We start from the raw sequence: 22,120 nt of genomic DNA, 5'->3' as shown, positions 1-22,120 counted from the left end.
GCAGCAAGCTCTCTTAGCCCTGGAGTTGTCTCTCCACACCCATTTTTTCTTCCATAAATTAAGAACTCTTCATTTTTTTCTTGGTCAGCTTTGACACTAACAGTTAATACTTGATATATTATATTGTTTAACCAATTTAGAATTGCAAAATATACACTATTGAAATTCTGTACCATGTTATTAAGTTTGTTATACCATTTATGAAAAATTCTAGTTATTTTGGGCCTTGAGCTGTATTTGAATATTTTTAATAATGTGTTTGTTGCAAAGAAACAGAAGATAGATGAAGTGTGTGTGTGTGTGTGTGTGTGTTGAGAGTTCAGCATGAGTCCTTCATTCTTAGAACGTTTCAGAGCGTAACCTTGTTTGCTATTTGATTTCAGAAAGAATATTTTTGTATAGACAATGAGTGTAGGGCACTTAGGTAAAAGAATTATGAATGGTTATTATTACCGTGTACTTATTAAAAGCCTTAGATTTTTTCTTAGAATGTTATTATGTTATAAGAAAATAACACGGTTTTGGAAGTTATAAACAACAGTCTTTATTTCCAGAAAAATCCTGGAAGCTCAAATGTCCATGATCAAAGTTACCATGTCTAGTGAAGTCCAATTCTTTCAATTACCAAGGTAATAGCACCTTGCTATTGAATTCCCCAGAGTGGGCAGGAGAGGGACTTGTCAAACCCCAATCCCCTTTATGGGGTTTTTGGCCATTGGTAGCTGCTGGAAGAGAGTCAGTTTTCCTTAAACGCATGGCCCCAGTAGTTTTGTTTGTTTGTGTGTGTATGTAACAATAGCAATTAAAGAACAGGTCTTGAATTTGAGGAGTGGAAAGGAACAAGAGTTGAGTTGGAGAGGCAGAGATAGAAATGATGAAATACAATATTCATACATGAAACCCTAAAAAAATAAACAAAAAACGTCAAATTTTAAAAAGAAGCAGATATGAATATAATGTATTTATGATGCTATTAACAAAATTATTTCATTTATGTATATATAAGAATCCATTTAATATTTTCAAAAAAAGAAAGTTCAATAGCTAAATTACCTGAATATATGCAGGTATATCCTTTATAGCATGCAATATTTTATGCTACACTGTGGTGAAAGAGAAGATACATCCATCAGCTCAACTGTAATAGGCAATTGATTACAAGATGTTTGGAAATGTTAACAGCTTCCCCTCAAACAAAATAGTTTATGACATTTATTCTAAAATTGTGAGCCTGTTACATTTTCCTCCTGGAAAGAACTTCAGGTTTCCTCCATAATCCATGCTCAGGCCAGCCCAAGTGCCAGGGAAAGCTGATTGTGATTACCTCCTGGTGACCATGATGAACCTGTCACTTTTTGGTGATTGGCTGAGGCTTAAGTCTCTTAATTTAAAACATTTCTGTGGGAACTGTAAGTGATTTAGGGACAGATTTGTGCTGACTTTAATCAATGAGAGACTGGGTTTTGATTAGAGAAGGAATGCTCATTCTACTGGGTGTGATTGAGGGACTATCCCACTCCAGTTTCATCCACTGACATGCTGCAAACTCTAGAAGGGAGGACAGACTTAGTAGCATGCACAGAACATCTGAAGGAGGTGGAATCAAATGTGTTGTACCTGTATGTGGTGGTTTGAATAAAAATGTTCCCCGTAGGTTCATATATTTGAATGCTTAGCCACCAGGGATTAGCACTGTTTAAATAGAATAAAGGGACTAGGGGAGTTGTTGGAGGAAGCATATCACTGAGGGTAGGCTTTGAGGCTTCAAAAGGCCATGTCAAACCCAGAGTCTATCTGTCTTTCTATCTTTCTGTCTGCCTGTCTGCCTGCCTCTCTCTCTCTCTCTCTCTCTCTCTCTCTCTCTCTCTCTCTCTCTCTCTCTCTCTCTCTTCCCCTCTCTCTTTCCTTAAGAAACATGACATATTTCTCAGGTACTGCTCCAGCACCTGCCTGCATGCTTGTATGCTGCCATGGTCCCTGCTATGATGATGACATGGTCGTGATGTCTCCTCAAAGCAATAGAATAGTGACTAAGACAGAAGTTAGTACCCAGGAGTGGGGTATTGCTGGGACAGGCCTGATCATGTTTCTTGTTGGCAGAATGTGGACTTTGAAACTGTGGTGGTTTGAAAGAAAATGGACCCTAAAGGGAGTGACACTATTAGGAGGTGTGGCTTTGTTGGAGTAGATGTGGCCTTGTTGGAGGAAGTGTGTCACTGTGGGGTGGGTTTTGAGGTCTCTTTTGCTTAAGCTTCACTTAGTGTGACACTCAATCTACTTACTGTTGCCTGAATATCAACTTGTAGCAGCTCCTTCTGAAGTACCGTGTCTGCCTGTATACTGCCATGCTGCCTACCATGATAATGAACTAAATCTCTGAAACTGTAAGTCACCACCTCAATTAAATAGTTTCCCTCATAAGAGCAGCTGTGGTCATAGTGTCTCTTTACAGCAATAGAAACTCTAAGTAAAGCAGGTACTTTGGTTTAGGAAAGATGTTGGGTGCATTAAGTAGTACACTTAACATACCATACTAGTAGGAACATGGAAGACAGTGGTGCTGAATGCAATGTAGATTATAATGGCTGGGCTCAGGAGGTTTTAGAGAAGTAAGTGGCCTAGAGTTGTTATTGTGATATTTTGGCAAAGAATATGGCTGCTTTTTGCCCTAATCTAAAAAAGTCTGTCTGAGGCTAAATGGAAGAGTTTTGTATTAATGGCACTGGCAGAGCAGATTTCCGTATAGCCTAGTACTGACTGTGTCATGTGGTTATTGGTGGTCACTCTTATTCAGAGCTATAATGAAAAGGAGCAAGCTAAGCAAGGAAAAATATAAAACAGACAATTTGAGGAGAAAAGAAGCACCAGGAAGTGTACTGGAGCCAAGTCCAGTGCTCAAGGCGATAAAAGTTTAAAGAAAAGCCTGATGCTAAATGGAATGAAGGGAGTGGTGACCTTAGGGCAAGATCCTGCCTAGCTAAGCTTCCAACTTGTAAAAAGGAATTAAAGAAAAGCTTAAACAGTGAATGGAAACAGAAAGATGATGAAAATGTATTGTAATGAGGAAGCCAATTTCCAGCTTCAACAAGCAGAAGAATTTGGCAACTTTGTCCATGTGGTTCTGGTTTTAGAGTCAATGACACAAGAAAGGGGCTATGGAATCTCCTTCTGTGACTAATGAAAGTACTGAGACCAGATTTGTGTCAGGGGTGTCCCTGCATGGAGTCCCAGCGATGCCATTGCATGTAACTGTGAAAGTGAAGCCTGGATTTCATTGGAGATCCCAATGTGAGAAAGGAGTTAGAGATCTGAAGAGTACTTTGACATCAGACTTGAAGATGAAGAATTTGGAATTGGCCCTGCTGGTTTTCAGTTTTGCATTGGTTCAGTATTTCCTCACTGTGCTCCCTTCCCTCCTTTTTGTAATGGTAATGTAGTGTATAGAAGTATGTGCTCTGCTTTGTTATTTTCATTTTATAGGGAGTTATAGTTATGAGATTGCCATGAGTCTCAGAAGCAACTTTGGACTTTTAAACAGTGTTGAGACTGTTATAGACTGTAGGGATTTTGAAGTTGGATTGAACACATTTTTTTTTTTTGGTATTATGATATGGTTATAAGCCTTTGGGGGCCAGGGAATGGAATGTGGAGGTTTTAAAGAAAATGGCCCCTAAAGTGAGTGGCACTATTAGGAAGTGTGGCCTTGTTGGAGGAAGTGTGTCACTGCGGGGGTGGGCTTTGAGGCCTCTTTTCTCAATTTTCATTCAGTGTGACAGTTGACTTCCTGTTACCTGCAAGATGTAGCAGTCTAAGCTCCAGCACCACATCTGCCTGCAGGCCACGTGACTTCTGTACATCTAGATTGTCCCATACTGTTTCTTTCTCTGTGTCTGTCTCTTTCTCTCTCTGTCCCTGTCTCTGCCTTTCTCTCTCTCTCTCTCTCTCTGTCTGTCTCTCTCCCTCTTTCCATTCTGACAATTGTACCTAGGGACTTGCATATGCTTGATTAGCATGTGATCAGTTATAGCCTAACCTTTTAAAATTTTACTTGTTTATTTATAAATATGTAGTCAGGGTCTCGCTAAACTTCCCAGACTACTCTTGGACTTCCCTTATAGACCAAACCTTAGACTCCTGAGAGCTGAGATTGAAGTTCCTCGGGATACTTGAACAGTGTACTCCTGTATATGACTATGTCATCCTGGTAGATAGTTTATCTAAAGCTAAGCTGGTTGGGTCTGGTTAACACTTGGATGAGAGACAAAATATATTCTACACTCTATAAACCAGTTTAATTTAGAGATTTGATTTTTTTTCATCTGAAAGTACACTAATCCATGTAAGTCCAAAGCAAAACTCCAATACCTCTAAGTCTGTGGTTCAGTTGCTTCTGATGTCACTAAGTGATGGCTGTTTTCTCACTTGCTTTCCCTTTCAGATACCAGAGCTCCACCTTGTGTTTCTGAAAACTGCATTGACCTTGCCTTTAGGTTTGCCACCACCATTTCCGTCCACTATATTGTTCTCCATGACTGTGGTTTTCCCTCACCCTCCTCAGATTTTCAGCTACTATTGACCATACATGTCTGCCTGTGAAAGAACTGTTACTATGTATTTGGTAAAGGATTTCAGTAGCTGCTTTGGTATGAGATATCATAAAAGGGTATGGGGACTGTGGCTATGATGAAGTCTTTTTTTCCATGTTCTAAAGTGTGGACATGTATACATTACTGTGTTCTGACAAGTATCCCCTTCTTTGTGACAGACTGCTGACTTACCACATTCCCACAAGACAGAGAATTCCAGTGCTCTCTGTGACCTTCTCTCATGAACACTGACACACTCCTTTTCCCCAATACAAGGGTTTCACTTTCTTAGCCAAATTGCCTCATAAAGTCCTTGCCACTAGCTGCCACATTGTGATAGCTTATATTTAAATGTGCATGTTAATGGGGTATAAATATTTAGTTCTTAGCATCACAGGTGTCAATTACCATAGCTATTTTCCAAAGACAAGATGTTAGGTCCCTGGAGCTAGACTATGAGGGAAAGGAACTCAAAGATATGCTCAGCACCAGGTGGGAAGGTAATCAATTTTGCTGCCATTGTTGCCTTTGTCCCAAACAGAATTATAGTTTCCACGTTATCTTATTCATAGACTATACTCTAAAAATATATGCATAAAAGTGTTTTTCATGTTTGAGACATAGAATATTTAACACTACAGAATGTTAAGACTCATGTTTTGCCATTTCAAAGCTACTTCCACCAAAATTTGAAAACTGTGAATGGTAAGTGTAAGAAAAAAAAAATCTTCAAAAAACCTGGTTTCTTTCTCCTCTCTCTCTGTATCCCCCACTCCTCTCTCTCTCTCTTCCTTCTACCCCACTCCTTTCTTTTCCTCCCTATTTTCAACTCCCTCATTTCTCTCCTTTCCTTTCTAGCTGTCTCTTTCTCTCCCTCATTTCTCTCCTTTCCTTTCTAGCTGTCTCTTTCTCTCCCTCTTCCTCTTTCCCCACTGTTCCTCCCCTCACGCTCATTCTTTTCTGTCAATCAAAATCAAAGTGCCTTACAGGTGATTGGACTGGGAATGAGACTCAAATCAACCTGAATCACAGTGAAAAGAATCAGATTCAAAGTGACAAATACCACTTAACCATCCATTCCACCCTGTTTTTTATCCTTACGCAGCATTTCTTCTTGCAGTGACGTTGCGGGAATTCTCTTTTGCTCCTTCCTAACTGAAAATCAGATGTAGTTGTTCAGAACTGTCATTTTGATCGTAAACTCTAGGCATGTTTTCAATAGAATACAGAATATCTTCAATTTGACACTGAAGCTATAAAATATACCATCTCAGAAAATATTCTCAGCCTCATTTTACCTGTTGTCTTAAATAAGAATAGTATTCACCTTCCCACAAAACTCATAAACCTGCCTTTTATTTGTGTATCTAAAAGTACCCAAACTTGAAGTTGCCTGTCAGTAGCTTTCTTCTCTGATGTCTCTATCTGCCCCATTACCTACAATAGTATTTCATTACTTAATATAATGATGCCTGCCTCTAGCACAAACATATCTCAGTTGTGGTATGTTTTAACCCTTTTAATTTACTAATACGTGTTGTTAATTTTATAGTTGGTGAGACTAAAAGTACTGAAAACTACAGATCCAGTTCTTCTCCCATTTAACATTTTATAACATGATTGGAATAAATGACCATTTTGGTAATTCTTGCTAGACAGAATTTGAAATTGAACCTTATAATTCCATAAATAAAATGTTTACTTCAGTCTAGTGAAAGATAACTTGTCATTTTCCTCTAAGTATTCTGAATACTTAATAATCTCTGCAGATGAGTAATTCCACATTTCATTTTTGATATCTGAACACAGAAAAATTATAGTGATTCATATTTCATTATATTTGTCACTTCAATATAATAGCAAAAATATCACAGATAATTAAGAGAAAAAAAGAAAAAAATTTCCAAGCTTTCCATGACTTATGAATAAGTGTGCTCACTTTAACCTTAAGAAGGAAACTTTAAAAACATCATGGTTCTGAGAGTCCACTCAATATGAATATGATAAATATTCAATTGAGTTTATTTTTTTTTTGCTTCAGATAACATAAGTGAGCTGTGTAAAAATGAATGATGAAGCAAGAACCAGAGGTGTGCCTACCCAAGAAGAAAAGATGACTATCCTCTCAGGGATGGGGGTCTATTCAACTTCAAAGGCTCCAATTTAGTGCTACACACAAAAAGCAATTAAAAACAGGTATCTACCTTTCAAATGTTGTACAAGATGTTGACGATTCCTAATAGATATTAAAAGGATTTTATTTAATAACTCACTACAAAATATTTTGCTAAATAGAATTATATCCTTCTTTTCTTTTCAGACTTCATGTTTTGGAATTTAAACATTATAATTTGGAAACAGTGAGGTCCAGTAGTAGCTGTGGGAGTGGTAAGATTCTGCATGCAATGCCCATAACGGACGTTAAGTCTAAATGAGTGCCATAAACATTTTTATGCCAGTCATTAATCAGAAAATAAAATCACAAATTTGCCTTAGCATACAGTTTAGAAGTGCTAAGATTAATTTAAAATATGTTAATTAGATGTGCACTCATAAATGCAATATAGTAAACCATTATAACCATGCAGTTCTGAGCTGGCTCTTGCTTGTCATCCAGTGTTTTATGATTATTAGCTAGCATCCTGAAATTGAAATCAAACACAACTAATCATTGGAGTAATGCACATATCTATCACGTAATCAATAGACATGAATGATAGCACTCTTTTTCAATATGTTAAACTAGAGGACCATTTAGATTTAAAATATTCTCCTGTTGGCACCTCAAAGCTATCTCAGTATGTCAGTTATGAAATGCTTTAAGGACATTCAAAAAGATCTCCAACCACATAGAGTGAAGAAAAATATAGTTATCTAGTTTTAAAAACATCCATTAAATATGATGGACATGTGGACAGGAAAACAGACAAAACAGTAGCTAAGTTCATTCAGTCCCACTGAATTTAAACTTCAAAATTATTCAGTGTGTGTGTGTGTGTGTGTGTGTATGTTGTTTAAAATTTACTTCAGATTGCTCTTTGAGAACCAGCAAACAGAATGATTCATTAAGACGATTTTGATACTAGAAAAGAAACAAAGAGGCTATGCAAATACAGATATTCAATTCAATTATGTTCTTCCTTTTTAGAAGCTCTATCTCAACTATTTGTTGACCAAAAGAACGTTTCCAATGAGCGTTAATCTCTATGCTCTGTGAAAATTCTATTTGAATATCAAACATCATTTTGATTGGAGTTCTTTTCTGTGGCAGCACGCCTCTAGATACTTAGCTCAAACCTTTCCTCATTTCAGGGCTGGAGTGCTGGATCAACAGTGATGCTTACTGTTCTTGCAGAGGAATTTGGTCCCAACACTCATATCAAGCAGCAAACAATCACTTGTAACTCTAGGCCCAAAGAATACAATACCTTCTTCTGGCCTCCATGGGCATCCACTTGTGTTCATTTGCAGTAATACACATTGTGAGAATTCTGGCATTTGGTCTAATGACCAATGGAATGGAGTTGATTGGCCCGATGGGAGTGGTCTTCTCTGAAAATACTGACCCTTTAAGAATTGGAGGAGGAGGAGGAGGAAGAGGAGGAGGATGGTCACACTCCCCTTTTGGATGGTGGAAGGCTTCGGTGACCTTGTCTGGAGTTTCCCCATCCCTCCCTGGTGGGGAAAGAAGCAGCAGTGCTGCTTAGTAATGTATTCACAAGTGTGTTGTATCAATTTCATCCTTTAATGAATCTGTCCTGATCCAAAACTTCTGGGCCTGCCACAATAGATATGCATAACTAAAAATAAAAATAAGTCTTAAAAACCCTTTCCTCAAAAATGCATATATCAATAATGCTCACCAATAGTAATTCTCTGTCCTATATGCAATATATAAAACCTACATGGATATGTTAACACACTATAATATACATACATAGATATGTACATGCACATATAACTATATGTATATATGCATATATATATACATACATATATGTGTGTGTTGAATTAGCCATGATGTAACACTGTCACCATTTTGTTTGCTCTCTATAGTATAGCTCTTTGTTGATTTACTCATCCATCACCAGTCTTCAACATCTAGAACATACAGGTCCTAAACCTGTGTGTGTGTGTGTTTTCATACACTAGATTAAATATATGTGTGTCGTGTTTTTTTTTATTCATTACAGCCTCAGCTGTTCATTGGATTGAATGCATGAAACACTTGGCTGCCTGAGTAATCTTCAATCTACTTACATGAAGAGGTAAAAGGCAGGGAATTCACTTGTTTCCTTGGGAGAAAATAGTCAATGCTGTAATGGAAAAGACTCATCCCCATGGAGATACACTTTCTCAGGACATGACCACCAAGGTGAATTTTTGTTTCCCATACTCTAGGTCTCCATTCCTAAGTATTTCATCCTCATTAGTTTTAAAAGACTCTTCTGTGGATGACTCAAATTGATTATGCATTGTTGTCATTGATTATCAATAACTATAAACTATTGTGCCATGCCTGGCCACAGTGGCGCACGCCTTTAATCCTAGCACTTGGGAGGGAGAACCAGGCAGATCTCTTTGAGTTTGAGGCCAGCCTGGTCTACAGAGTGAGATCCAGGACAAGCACCAAAACTGCACAGAAAAACCCTGTCTTGAAAAAAAAAATTGTGTCATGTCTTTGAAATGTAAAGTATCAAACCTTACCAGTGATACCATCTGAATATTGCTTTTACTGTTGACAAAGAAGCTGCCCAATAAATTTTACAAGGTTTGATAAATGTGGCTTGATGGTTAACTTTAACCATCAAGTTAGTAAAACCTAGAATTATTTGGGATGAGAATCTCAATTAAGGATTTGTCTAGATCAGATTGGCCCATTTGCAGGTCTGTGGAAGATTGTCTCGATTACTGATGTATGTAAAGGACCCAGCCCACTGTGTGCAGCATGGCTCCCTCAGCAGAACAGATTAAATTTCTGTCTGTTATCCAATACTATCACCTCCTTATAACAATTACTTATGTGGTAATAGAAAATATAGAAAGTTATCAATACACCTGCTTGCTTAAGTCTTACTTACATCTGAATAAATGCATTCTAAATTTCCATTATAATAAGAGTTGCTCCATTTTTACTGTTTACAGAAAATATAAACTACATAGCTAAAGACACAAAAATATTTCATGATGTGACCACTAATAAATTTCAATAAATTCTCATACTCCCTTGAAGGTGTCCTCTCCATCCAACACAGCTGCTATGACTTTGCATTTTTTCTTGAAGTAATTCTCAAGCTTCAAACTGAGTTCTAAATATTAATATCACTGTAGCTTCCCCACGCTGAATTCTTCTTCAAATATGCCCTGAACCTGCTTGACCTTCTCATCTTTTTTTTTCATTTTTCTTTATTAAGAAATTTTCTACTCACTCCACATGCTATCCACAGACCCCCCCCCCTCTTCCCACCCCCAGCCCTCTTTCCCAAGCCACCTCACATCCCCACATCCCCCAATCTAAGTCTCCCATTGGGAGTCAGCAGAGCCCAGCACACTGAGCCTAGGCAGGTCCAAGCCCCTTCCCACTGTACCAAGGCTGTGCAAGGTGTCACACCACAGGCACCGGATTCCAGAAGCCCACCCATAGACCAGGGACAGATCACGATCCCCCTGCCTGGGTGCCCCCCAAACAGTTCGAGCCAAACAACTGTCTTCTGTATCCAGAGGGCCTAGTCCAGTCTCATGGGGGCTCCACAGCCAGCAGTCCACAGTTCATGGGCTTCCTCTAGTGTGGCCAGTCATCTCTGCATGTCCTACCATCATGATCTGGACATCCCTCGATAAAATTTAAACCCACTTCCTCAACATCCCAAACAAAGACTGCTACAAATTTAATTAGAATTTTCCTAAACTTGTATATTGATATTTTTAAGGAATTAATCTTTGTAATGTTAGGCTTTGTTACCCATGATTGGATATACCACTTTATAAGTGTTTAATATCCCTTAATGCAATTTTATAAATTTTCCTGTAGGGATCTTAAATAAATATATTTTGCTAAATATTTTACTGGCTATTCTGTTTCTTTTGTTCATAATGGTTTCTTTTTAATGCCCAGTCATTGATGTATAAAATATACTGTTGTGATTTAAAATATAGTCTTTCTGTACTTTAATAGGATGCCAACCTGCCTGTTAAATGTTCTAATGTTCAATAATATATCTTGTAGTTTATTTCTGGTTTCTAATTAAATTATAATATTATAAGCATTTATTTTCTCCTTTCCACTCCCCATGTCCATACTGCAATCCATTTGTCCCATACAACTGTACATAGGATGGCAGTAGCGTTTGTCTTAGCAAGAGTTATACCAGATAAATAAGGGCTTTAATTATGGATAAAATCCCAGAGAAGAGGAACTAGATATCCATGGAAATTGTACAACTAGGGAAATCCAATGCAAAGTGACCTGATTTTTGATTGGTCATATCTTTGACAAATGCAGGTTTATGCCAAGTAGAGTCTATGAAATACATTGTAGATCATACCTCACTGTCGGTAACTTGAGAATAGAGATGGACCTCACTCCCTAAGTGTTGCCCCTCAACTGAAAATAGTCATAAAGCATTAACCCCTTCATATTCCCAAGCAATCATGAACACAAATGTCAGTAATGTTTTACAGATCTCTCAGATCAGCCCCAGCGAAAATGTCAAAGTATGTTTGAACTGAGGCAAAGTGTAGTCTCCAGTGAAGATGGAGGCTGGAAGCCATTGTAACATCTAAAGTCAACACCCAAGGGACCTGAAGGGAAGCCTTCCCTAAGGGAATGGTACACTGAGTGTCTCTGTCCTGTTTTTCATTTGTGACTATGGGTCTCACTACACATCATCCAGGATGAAAGTAACCATTCTCCTGTCTCAGGTTCTGGAGTACTGAGACTACAAGCATTCATCATAAAAAAGATAACCACAGTATTCCTCATTTAAGAAAATATTTAGTCAAAGGCTTCCATTTAAAAAAAATATTTTTTCTTTCATTCTCTCTCTCTCTCTCTCTCTCTCTCTCTCTCTCTCTCTCTCTCTCTCTGTGTGTGTGTGTGTGTGTGTGTGTGTGTGTGTGTGTGTGTGTGTGTGTTTGTGTGTGTGATGTATGTGCAGGTATCCACAGAGGCCAGAAAAGGGTATAGGATAGGATCATTGGGCACTAAAGTTGGTGATTATGAGATGGTACTGGGAATGGAACTCTGCTCCCCTGAAAAAACAGCAAGCCCTCTTAACCAATCACCATCTCTCCAGCCTAATTTCTGTATTCTTTATAATCTGAACAAGCACACTTAATTCCTAGTACAATACTAATCATCATTGTGTTTAATGTTTAACAAAAACGCTTTCTACTGAAACATCACCATGATTTTCCACTTTAAGTTAACTATTTTTATTTCACTAAATATGGATACCACCTAACATCAGGTCATATTTGCACACTGAGATAAAGCCAACATGGTGGTTTTGTAACATATGTGTGTGTGTGTGTGTGTGTGTGTGTGTGTGTGTGTGTGTGTGTGTAATTTATAGAATACATAATTGTAGTTTTAATGAGTGCACATATTTGGGTTGAATTCTGTCTTTCTATTTCTTTAGGCGTTTTTCTGTCTTTGTTTTTAAGGATAAATAGTGAATTAAATGAACAAGCTGTCAGTCTTTCATGTAGAATTTCTCTGGCTGAAACTGATCTGATAGTGGATAATGGGGAATATTCTCCATTTTCAATTTTTCCAGTAACAGACTGAATAAATTTGGAACATTATTCTTGAAAATGTATAGGAACTCATGTCTAAACCATGCTTTGTACACTGGTTTGTTTGTGAAACTGTTTTTGAAATACTAATTCAATTGCCTTTATTCTTATAAGGAGATTATGTTGCCTTTTCATCTAATTTAATATTAATCTGAAACTTTTTCTTACAAATTTTAATGAAAAATTTCAAAATTATTGTGAAATATTAACATATTACCTCTGATAACTTATCCTTTATTTCTATAATTACTTATCTGCACCTCTTTCTCTTAATCTCACTTGACAAACATCCATCTCTCTTTAATTTTTTGAAACGATTAATGAGGTTGATCTACTTCTTGATGGATTTTAAGTCACCTAAGCATTTCTACTCCATGTTTCCTTTTAAAGTACTTGTTGTTACTCAACTTACACATTTTCAGTTATTTTCACTTTTCTAATGAAGTAATTAGCTCACACATTTTTCTTATGATATTGTTTGCTGTACCATACTCTGTTATGCAGCATTTTCATCATAGCCCATTTTCAGGATCATTTATATTTCTATAACATAAACTGTTTAACAATGTTTTCAGAGTTTCAATGTTGTGAAGATGTGTATACCACTGTTCATTTAAGCTCCTTAATCATCAGTAAGTAAAAGGCCTGTACTAAATCTAACATGAACATTGTAGATTTATCTAATTCTCATTGCATTATTCTTAATACATGGTTCATTTACGTTGAGTTTAATTTATTACCCTTGTGTTCTTATCTAAACATTCTTGATAAATTCAAAATGTCTCATTAGCTGGAGATACTCTCAGATTATTTTGTCTCTTAAGCTATAATTATCAAACAAAAGTGCAGCTAGGTCTTTATGTAATTATGGCATGAAAAGACTACTCTTACTTTCTTTTCTGTGTTTCCCTCTGGTTATATTTTAGTGTCTTTTGTAATCAATGCAGAGCAAAACTGGTTGTTTCTACAGCATTAGAATTTGTTTGTGAATGATAAGGTTGTCTACAAATAACATATAGTATAAAATACATACTGTAATGTATCACTTATTTAGACCTGTTAGTACTGTCTTATATTTTGTTATATGACCTATTTTAAATTATTCATTTTTAATTATTTATGAGTTGATTTCTACATTAAAAAAATAAAAGTTAGAATCTGGCATCTTTATATGTCTTAATCTGACTTCCTAGTCTACTTCTAAAATACACAGTACATAAAATTATTTATCCATAATATTTTGATTCTGCCATATGCCTTTTATCATATTCTTATATTAGGATGAGAGTGGGAAATACCTTTATTTTCTAAAAGTCTTTTTATTTTACTCTGTGAACTCATTTTCCCAGGTAGCATCAGGTTATTTTTCAGGCTCTGGAAATTAAGGAAGATGAGAACTTAGTATTTGCTAGCTCGATATATATATATAGAAGGCCTGAGGTATAAAAGCCCAAGGGTAAATCCATTTAATAAATCCAGACTGAGTAATTCACTATTTCCTAGGAGAACACTCAGATTGGATATTTAACCACTAAAGCTCAAACAGCATCCATTAACTCTGCAGAACAAAATCCTTAAACTCTAGGCTTTGAAAGAAAAAAAGGCATGGGGTTTAGAGAAGCTGTTGACTCAGGTCAGCTCAGCAACTTACAACTATGGATCCCTAGAAATGACAGTTCCTAATGTGGTGGTCTTCTGTGTAGCTGGTGATTGTCTCCCTACAGACACAGCCAGGGAGAACAGGTGTTGAACTGAGAGCTTTTCCTTTATTTTCGGCAGTGCCCACTATCACGGTAGTGCTTGCCACCCTCCTGCTCCAGATCACACCACAGTAGCTTAAAATCCTCAGGCCCATCAAAGCCTGTCAGTGTTTTGACATTGTCTTTGTTCTGCATGCTCTGAGACTGACCCTGGGTAGGAAGCCAAGAGCCATCCTCATGTGTTCAATTTCTTGGGCTGAAGTGTTCCTGTTATTGTATCATGGTATCTGGAGGAGATCATAGTTCCTTATTTCTCTTCCTCATCATTTAAAGCATAAAGTCAGTTCCTGCTGAGGAAGGCCACGCTTAATCCATTTTTTAAACTATCTGACATTAATGTATACCACCATGCCTTGCACATAGTATCTCTAAACCTTAAAACCAGACAGACAGATAGAAACATACACACAAACACACAGAGAAAACAACCAAAGCCACACTCTGTTGCATTTTCTAGGCTTTATATAGCTTTAGGACCTGAAATTCACCAGCTGGATGAAAGTTTAATCTTCAGCATTTGCCTCACAATACACACTAAATATATGAAAATATCTAGATGTATTTTCTTTGGAAGTTTTTTCACTTGATACTGAACATTGTTCTTTACCACGGAGCTGCTTATAGGTGACTCAAATGCAAACATCCTTCAAAGCAAAACAAAGCTGTTTTTGAACTTGCTCATCATAATTTCATGCCTCAATTTAGATGGCAAGATCCAAACTGGTTTCCTACAGTGGTCTCAGCCAAGTTCCACAAACTAGGCAGTTTAAAATATCTTTGTGTCAGCTCTGAATGGATGTTTCCATCGAATACCTCCCATAAGAGCTCAGAACTCTGCCTAAGAGGAAGCCTAAGAGTATAAGAACCAGAGGGCATGAAGAACACCAGGGGAATAAGTCTCTCTAAACCAACTGAGCTGAGCTCAGTTTAGTATTTTTATGAGACTCCTGAGTATGTGAATGAGTGTGTCTCTGATTCTTTTTCTTTTTTTTATATTTATTTATTTATTTTTTATTTTATGTGCAATGGTGTTTTTCCTGGATTCATGTCTATGTCAGGGTGTCAGATCATCTGGAACTTGAGTTACAGACAGTTGTAATCTGCCATGTGGTTGCTGGGTATTGAACCCAGATCCTCTAGAAGAGCAGATAGTGCTCTTAACCACTAAAACATCTCTCCAGCTCTCTGTCTCTGATTCTTGTGCCTTCCCTTGGGCTCTTTTTCTTCTGTTGCTTTGTCTTGTTCAACTTCTATGTGATGATTTTATTTTATATTTTATTTTGTCATGTTTGGTTGTTATCTTTTAGAAGCCTGTTCTTTTCTAATAAGATACAGAAAGAGAGTAGATCCAGATGGAAGGAGAGGTGGCGAGGAAATGGGAGGAGTAAAGGGAGGGGAAACTGCAATCAGGATATATTGATTGAAAAAAGGATCTATTGTCAATAAAAAATAAAGAAAACACATACACACAACAACAAAAGACAAAGAAACAAAAAAATGTAAAGTTGGAATTCCAGTACTTTACTGTGAAATAGTCTTTTCTGGAAATAGTTACATAAACATGACCATAAAATAGTAATATCAAGGTGGTAATGGGAAATTTTCAGGGTACTACTCCTAGAGAAAAAAACTAAAGGCAAGTAATGTTCCCGAGAGAAGGATAATTAGCATCTCCAAGGAATGAGTCCTTCTATTGGTTGTCCAATGTAGAGCGGTCAGTCTTTAAATCATATACAAACCACCAACAAAAACTGCACTCAGTACAATATATGTGTGTGTTCATATGATAATTTTTAAAAAGGCTACAGGTGTGAGAGTTAGGGTGAATGGGAGGGGTTAAAGTGAGGGTAGCTTGGAGGAGTTAGAGGGAGGAAAGGGAGTGGGGAAAATGATACAAAACTATTTCACTAAAAACCACATTAAAAATAAAATTAGGAACACCCCTCTCCTGGGCTGCATATCCCGGCCCACACAGCCAACCCCTTTAGCAGGGGACAGGCTGGTCTTAGGGATCACAGGTAAGACATTTTCCATTGCTTGAAAACAGCCCTTAAAACCTGCCCAACAACCCCAGACTGCACCCCCTGCCCAGGGTTCATATTACTGCTAAAACCTTTAACAGATGACTTCTGCTTTACCTGAGGAGAGGCTGGATCTAGGGACCCAAGATTAGACACCCCCCACTTGCTACTAATACTTCTTAAAGCCTGCCCAACATCCCCAACAGCACCCATTCCTTTGGTGTAGATGAATTTCTAAACAGTCTTATTAAACAAGAAACACAGAGTCAAATCCAGAGGCAATAGCCAAAGAGATCAGAGAACTAGCTAGCGAAGAGTCATGACTGCCTTATCTTACCACCTTGCCGCCGCCGTCACTTCCCCAGAGAGAGCTTCTTCTTGTGTGTCTTGTGTTTTTATTGCCTTTCTGTTCTGCCTTCTCATTGGCTCTAAACCCAGCCACAAGACTTTCTCATCACTGCCTGTCTATACACACCTCCAGGTCTCTAAGTTGGTACTGGGATTAAAGGTGTGTGTCACCATGCTTGGCTGTGTCCTTGACCACACAGAGACTCTGCCTGCCATGTGATCGGATTAAGGCTGTGTGCTACCCCCGCTGGACTTCTGTCTATGTGACCTCACTATGTGACCTCTGATCTCCAGTCAAACTTTATTTATTAATATACAAATAAAATCACATTTCAGCACAATTAAAATATCACCACACTTTGGGCTTCTGATTCTGGCCCACAACTTCAGCTCTTCCTGAGGCCAAACTTATTAATACTAGGGACCCATGGTAAAACACTGCCCACAGCCAACTAACACTCCCTAAAGCTGACCTAACAAACTCCCACTGCATTCCCTACCCTGAGCTCCATATCTCAGCCCACAACCTTGGCAGAAAACTTCATCTGTATGGGAGGCCATGCCATACTAGGAATCCTAGAGACCAAGCAGGTACCCAGAACCTCAGAGGCCATACAGATACCTGGAATTGCAGAGGTAACATTGGCACCCAAACTCCCAGAGGTCTTGCAGACCACAACAACCCCTCTGGAGATATCTGACTAGACCTAAAGATATGCTAGTCACCAGGACCCCTGGCTACTTAGGACAGAAGACCAGAGAGGAAACAGAAATCAAGGAACAAGTCACCCATCCAACAAAGACAAACTCAGGAACCAGCACCTAGATCTATAATCATCCCAAACCCAGATGTCTAAATGCCAGTATTAAAACACAATCAATAGAAAGGGCAATATGGCACTACCAGAATCCAGCTAACCTGTGACAGCAAGACCTAAACAATCCAATGAAGCCAAAGCACAAGAAAATGACCTTAAAAACAACTTTATGAAGAAGATAGAAGTCCTTAAAGAGGAAATAAAAAATCCCTTAAAGAAATCAAGGAAAAGACAAACACAACATAGGAGGAAATCAATAAACCCCTTGAAGAAAGTCAAGAAAACACAAACAGGTGAACAAAATTGTTCAAGACTTGAAAATTAAAGTAAAAATGAAACAAACAAATAAACAACAAAAAACAAATAAAAAACAAAAAAAGTAGAAGGACCCAAGGAGGTTAATTACACCCACAAAAAAAAAAAACAGGAAATAAAGAACCTCACACAAACGAAACCCAAAGAAGGGAAGCACACACACACACACTACCATCACCAACAACAATGAAATAACAGGAATTAGCAATCATTGGTCATTAGTATCTCTCAACATCAATGGACTGAATTCCTCAATAAAAAGACATAGGCTAACAGAATAATATTAAAACATGATTCATCCTTCTGCAGCATACAAGAAGCACATCTAAACACCAAAGATAGACATTATCTCATAGTAAAGTATTGGGAAAAGATTTTTCAATCAAATGGACCTATGAAGCAAGATGTGAAAACCATTCTAATATCTAACTTAATAGACTTCAAACCAAAATTAATCAAAAGAGATGGAGGATATTTTATACTCAAGAAAGAAAAAATCTACCAAAATGATGTTTCAATTCTTAACATTTATGCTCCAAATACAAGGACATTAACATTTGTAAATGAAACATTACTAAAGATTAAATCACACATTGAGCCTCAAATATTAATAGTGGGAGACTTCAATATTCCACTTTCATCAATGGACAAGTCTGCCAGATAGGAAGTAAACAGAGAAATAATGAAGCTAACAGACATTATGAATCAAATGGACTTAACAAATAACTAGAGAACATTTCAGAAAACACAAAAGAATATACCTTCTTCTCAGAACTACATAGACCATTCCCCAAAATTGACCATATAATTTGTCACAAAGCAAGTCTCAACAGATACAAGAAAATTGAAATAACCCCCTATACCTTATCAGACCACCATGGATTTAAACTGGATATCAGCAACAAAAAACCTACAATCTCATGGAAACTGAACCATCTCCTACAGAACAACTATTGGGTCAAGGCAGAAATAAAGAAAGAAATTAAAATTCAAAGAATCATTAGGTCATATTTCAAAAATCTGTATTCCACAAAATTGGAAAATCTAAAAGAAATGGACTATTTTCTTGATAGATCACTTACCCAAATAAATAAAGATCAGATGAATAACTGAAATATACCTATAATCCCTAAGGAAATAGAAGCAGTCATTAAAAGTCCCCAAACCAAAAAAAACCCAAGGCCAGATGGTTTTAGTGGAGAATTCTACCAGACTTTCAAAGAAGAAATCATTCCAATACTCCTTAAATTATTCCATAAAATAGAAACAGAAGAAACATTGCCAAATTCATTTTATGAGGCCACAGTTACCCTGATAACCAAACCACACAAAGACTCAACAAAGAAAGAGAATTACAGACTAATTTCCCTCATGAACATTGTTGCAAAAATACTCAATAAAATATTGGCAAACCAAATCCAAGAACACATCAAAAAGATCATCAACCATGATCAAATAGGCTTCACCCCAGAGATGCAGGGAAAGTTTTACATATGAAAGTCTGTCAATGTAATACACCATTTAAACAAACTAAAAGAAAAAAAAACACATAATCATCTCATTAGATTCTGAAAAAACTTTTGATAAAATCCAACACCCCTTCATGATAAAGGTCTTGGAGAGATCATGGATACAAGGAACATACCTAAACATTGAACACATTGGCACAGGAGACAACTTCCTGAACAGAACACTGATAGTGCAGGCACTAACATCAATAGTAAGTAATGGAGACCTCATAAAACTGAAAAGCTTCTATGAGGCAAAAGACACCATAAAAAGGAAAAAATAGCAGCCTACAGAATGAGAAAATATTTTCACCAACCCCACATCTGAGAGACAGCTGTTTTAAAAAATATATAAAGAACTCAAGAAACTAGACATTAACAAACCAAATAATCCAATTAAAAATGGGGTACAGATCTAAACAGATACTTCTCAACAGAGGAATCTCAAATGGCCAACAAACACTTAAAGAAATGTGTAACATCCTTAGCCATCAAAGAAATGCAAATCAAAACTACTCTGAGATTCTATCTTATACATGTCAGAATGACTAAGATTAACAACACAAAAATGACAGCTCAGACTGGGGAAGATGGGGAACAAGGGGAACACTCCTCCATTCCTGGTGGGAGTGCAAACTTGTACAGCCATTTTGGAAACTAATATGGTGGTTTCTCAGAATATTGGGAGTCAATCTACCTCAAGACCCAGATAAACCACTCCTGGGCATATACCAAGAAAACACTACTCTACCATACCACAAAGACTCAACTATGTTCACAGCATTTGTGTTTGTAATAGCCAGAAACTAGAAACAACCTAGATGTCCATCATGCAACAAATGGATAAAGAAAATGTGGTACATTTACACAGTGGAGTATTACTCACTGTTAAAACAATGATGTCATGAAATTTGCAGGTGAATGGATGGAACTAGAAAAGATCATCCTGAGTAAGGTAATCCAGGTCCAGAAAGACAAACATGTCATGTACTCACTTGTAGCTGAATATTAGCTGTAAAATATAGGATAGCCATGCTATATTCCACAGACCCAAAGAAGCTAAGTAACAAGGAGGACTCAGGGGGAGATGCATGAATTTCACTGTAAAGGGGAAATAGAATAGATATAACAGAGGGGAGAGGTCTGGGTGGGGGACTGGTCATTGGAACAGAAGGGTTCAGGTTGAGAGGAAGATTGAGGGAGAGAGTACTGGGAAAGAATTGGCATCAGGGGAATATCTAGCATTAATAAGAAATCCACCACATTGAAAACCCCCAGGAATCTATGAGGGTGACTATGGCTAAGACTTCTAGCAGTGGAAGATACAAAGCCTGAATTGGCCATCTCCTGTAACCAAACAATCCAGTGCAGTGATTTGGGACCCCAACCCAGCCCTATAACTTATGACCTACAGTTTGCCCTGCCTGCAATATATGCTGGGCAAAAGGTGGCACAGAAATTATGGGAGTGGTCAACCAATGACTGGTCCAGCTTGAGACCCAAGCTAGGAGAGGGAGTCTACCCCTGAAAATGACTAGAGGGCCAGGACTCAGAGGCTGTACAAACTGGAGACCCAGAATAGAACCAAACACGACTGGCAAAAAAAAAAAAAAGTCAATGTGATGATTCCTAATAATATTCTGCTATACGTATAGATTGTTGCCTAGGTCAATTATCATCAGAGAGGCTTCATCCAGAAAATTATGGAAACAAATGCAGAGACCCACAGCTGAACATTAGTTGAACCTCAGGAAATCCTGAGGAAGAGGAGAAGGAAGGATTAATGGAGCCAGAGGGGGTAAGAACAACATGGGAAAACAGAGTCAAAAGACCTGGGCTTTTGGGGCTCTGGAAACTGAACAGTCAACTAGAGAACTTGCAAGGAACTGACCTGGATCCTCTGCACATTTGTTGCTTGGGTCTTCTTGTGGGACTCCTGACAGAGGAAACAGGGGTCATCTCTGACTCTGTTGCTTGCTCTTGGGACCCTTTGAGTCACCCAGCCCTAACCGGAGAGAAGGTGCTTACTTGCCCAGTCTTAATAGTAGAGGAAGTGCCTAGTCTTTCTGAAACTTGATATCCCATGGCTGTCTGATATACATGGAGGCCTACACTTTTCTGAAGAGAAGGGAGAGGGAGTAGATGGTGGGATGGGGAGAGGTGGGGAGAACTGGAAGGAGGTGGGGAGGAATTTTGAATGGAGGGGTAAAATTAATTAATTGGTAAATTAATAAAAATAAAATAAAATTAGAAAAAAAGCTTTAAAATGTACCAGGTTAATAATTCCACAAAAATTAAAGATATAAAAAGTAAAAAATAACCATTAAGAAATATGACTTTGGAGTAATTATTACAGGGAAAGTGAAGATATTTTCAATTTTTTATTATATCTACACTGACATATTTCATTCATTTTTATGTTTTATAAACTCTAGCACATGTTTATATTTACTTTTATATATGCCCTTTATGTGTACTATATCTGTGTGTTTTATAAAAATAATTCAACCTGTGTATAATATCCTAAGTAAAGAAAGATGAAGAAAGGATCTTTGTGTAATTTCCTTACATTACTGAAGGCTGGGACTCTGAACCAAGACGTCCTCCTGTTTTCTCTTGCCCCCTATAGCTTCTGGAGGTGGCAGGTGTTGCTTACTGTGTGGTGTGTAACTGCTATCTTCCAGTCTGTCATTGGGAGTTGCTCTTTCTGTGTGTTGTTATTGCAAACCCTCACTTCATAAGGGTCTATGTCATGAGTGACTAAATGTCCACCTCATTCTACGATAACCTCATGCTTGACTGATCAGGTCTTAATAACCTTGTTTCTAAGAAAGGTCATGTTATGAGGCACTGGGGTTTGGGGAAACAAAATTTGATCTTAACACCTACTGTCATTCCTCTTCATGTTCTCTTTGGATTATGGAGGGTACTTGTCACCCACATTACTTAGGTGTCCTCTAAAATGTT

The sequence above is a fragment of the Peromyscus californicus genome, unplaced genomic scaffold (assembly GCF_007827085.1).
Source record: "Peromyscus californicus insignis strain IS unplaced genomic scaffold, ASM782708v3 Scaffold_11__1_contigs__length_118956290, whole genome shotgun sequence".
In the NCBI taxonomy this organism is placed as follows: domain Eukaryota; kingdom Metazoa; phylum Chordata; class Mammalia; order Rodentia; family Cricetidae; genus Peromyscus; species Peromyscus californicus.
The sequence above is the reverse complement of the archived record's forward strand: the minus strand, read 5'-3'. Positions refer to the sequence as shown.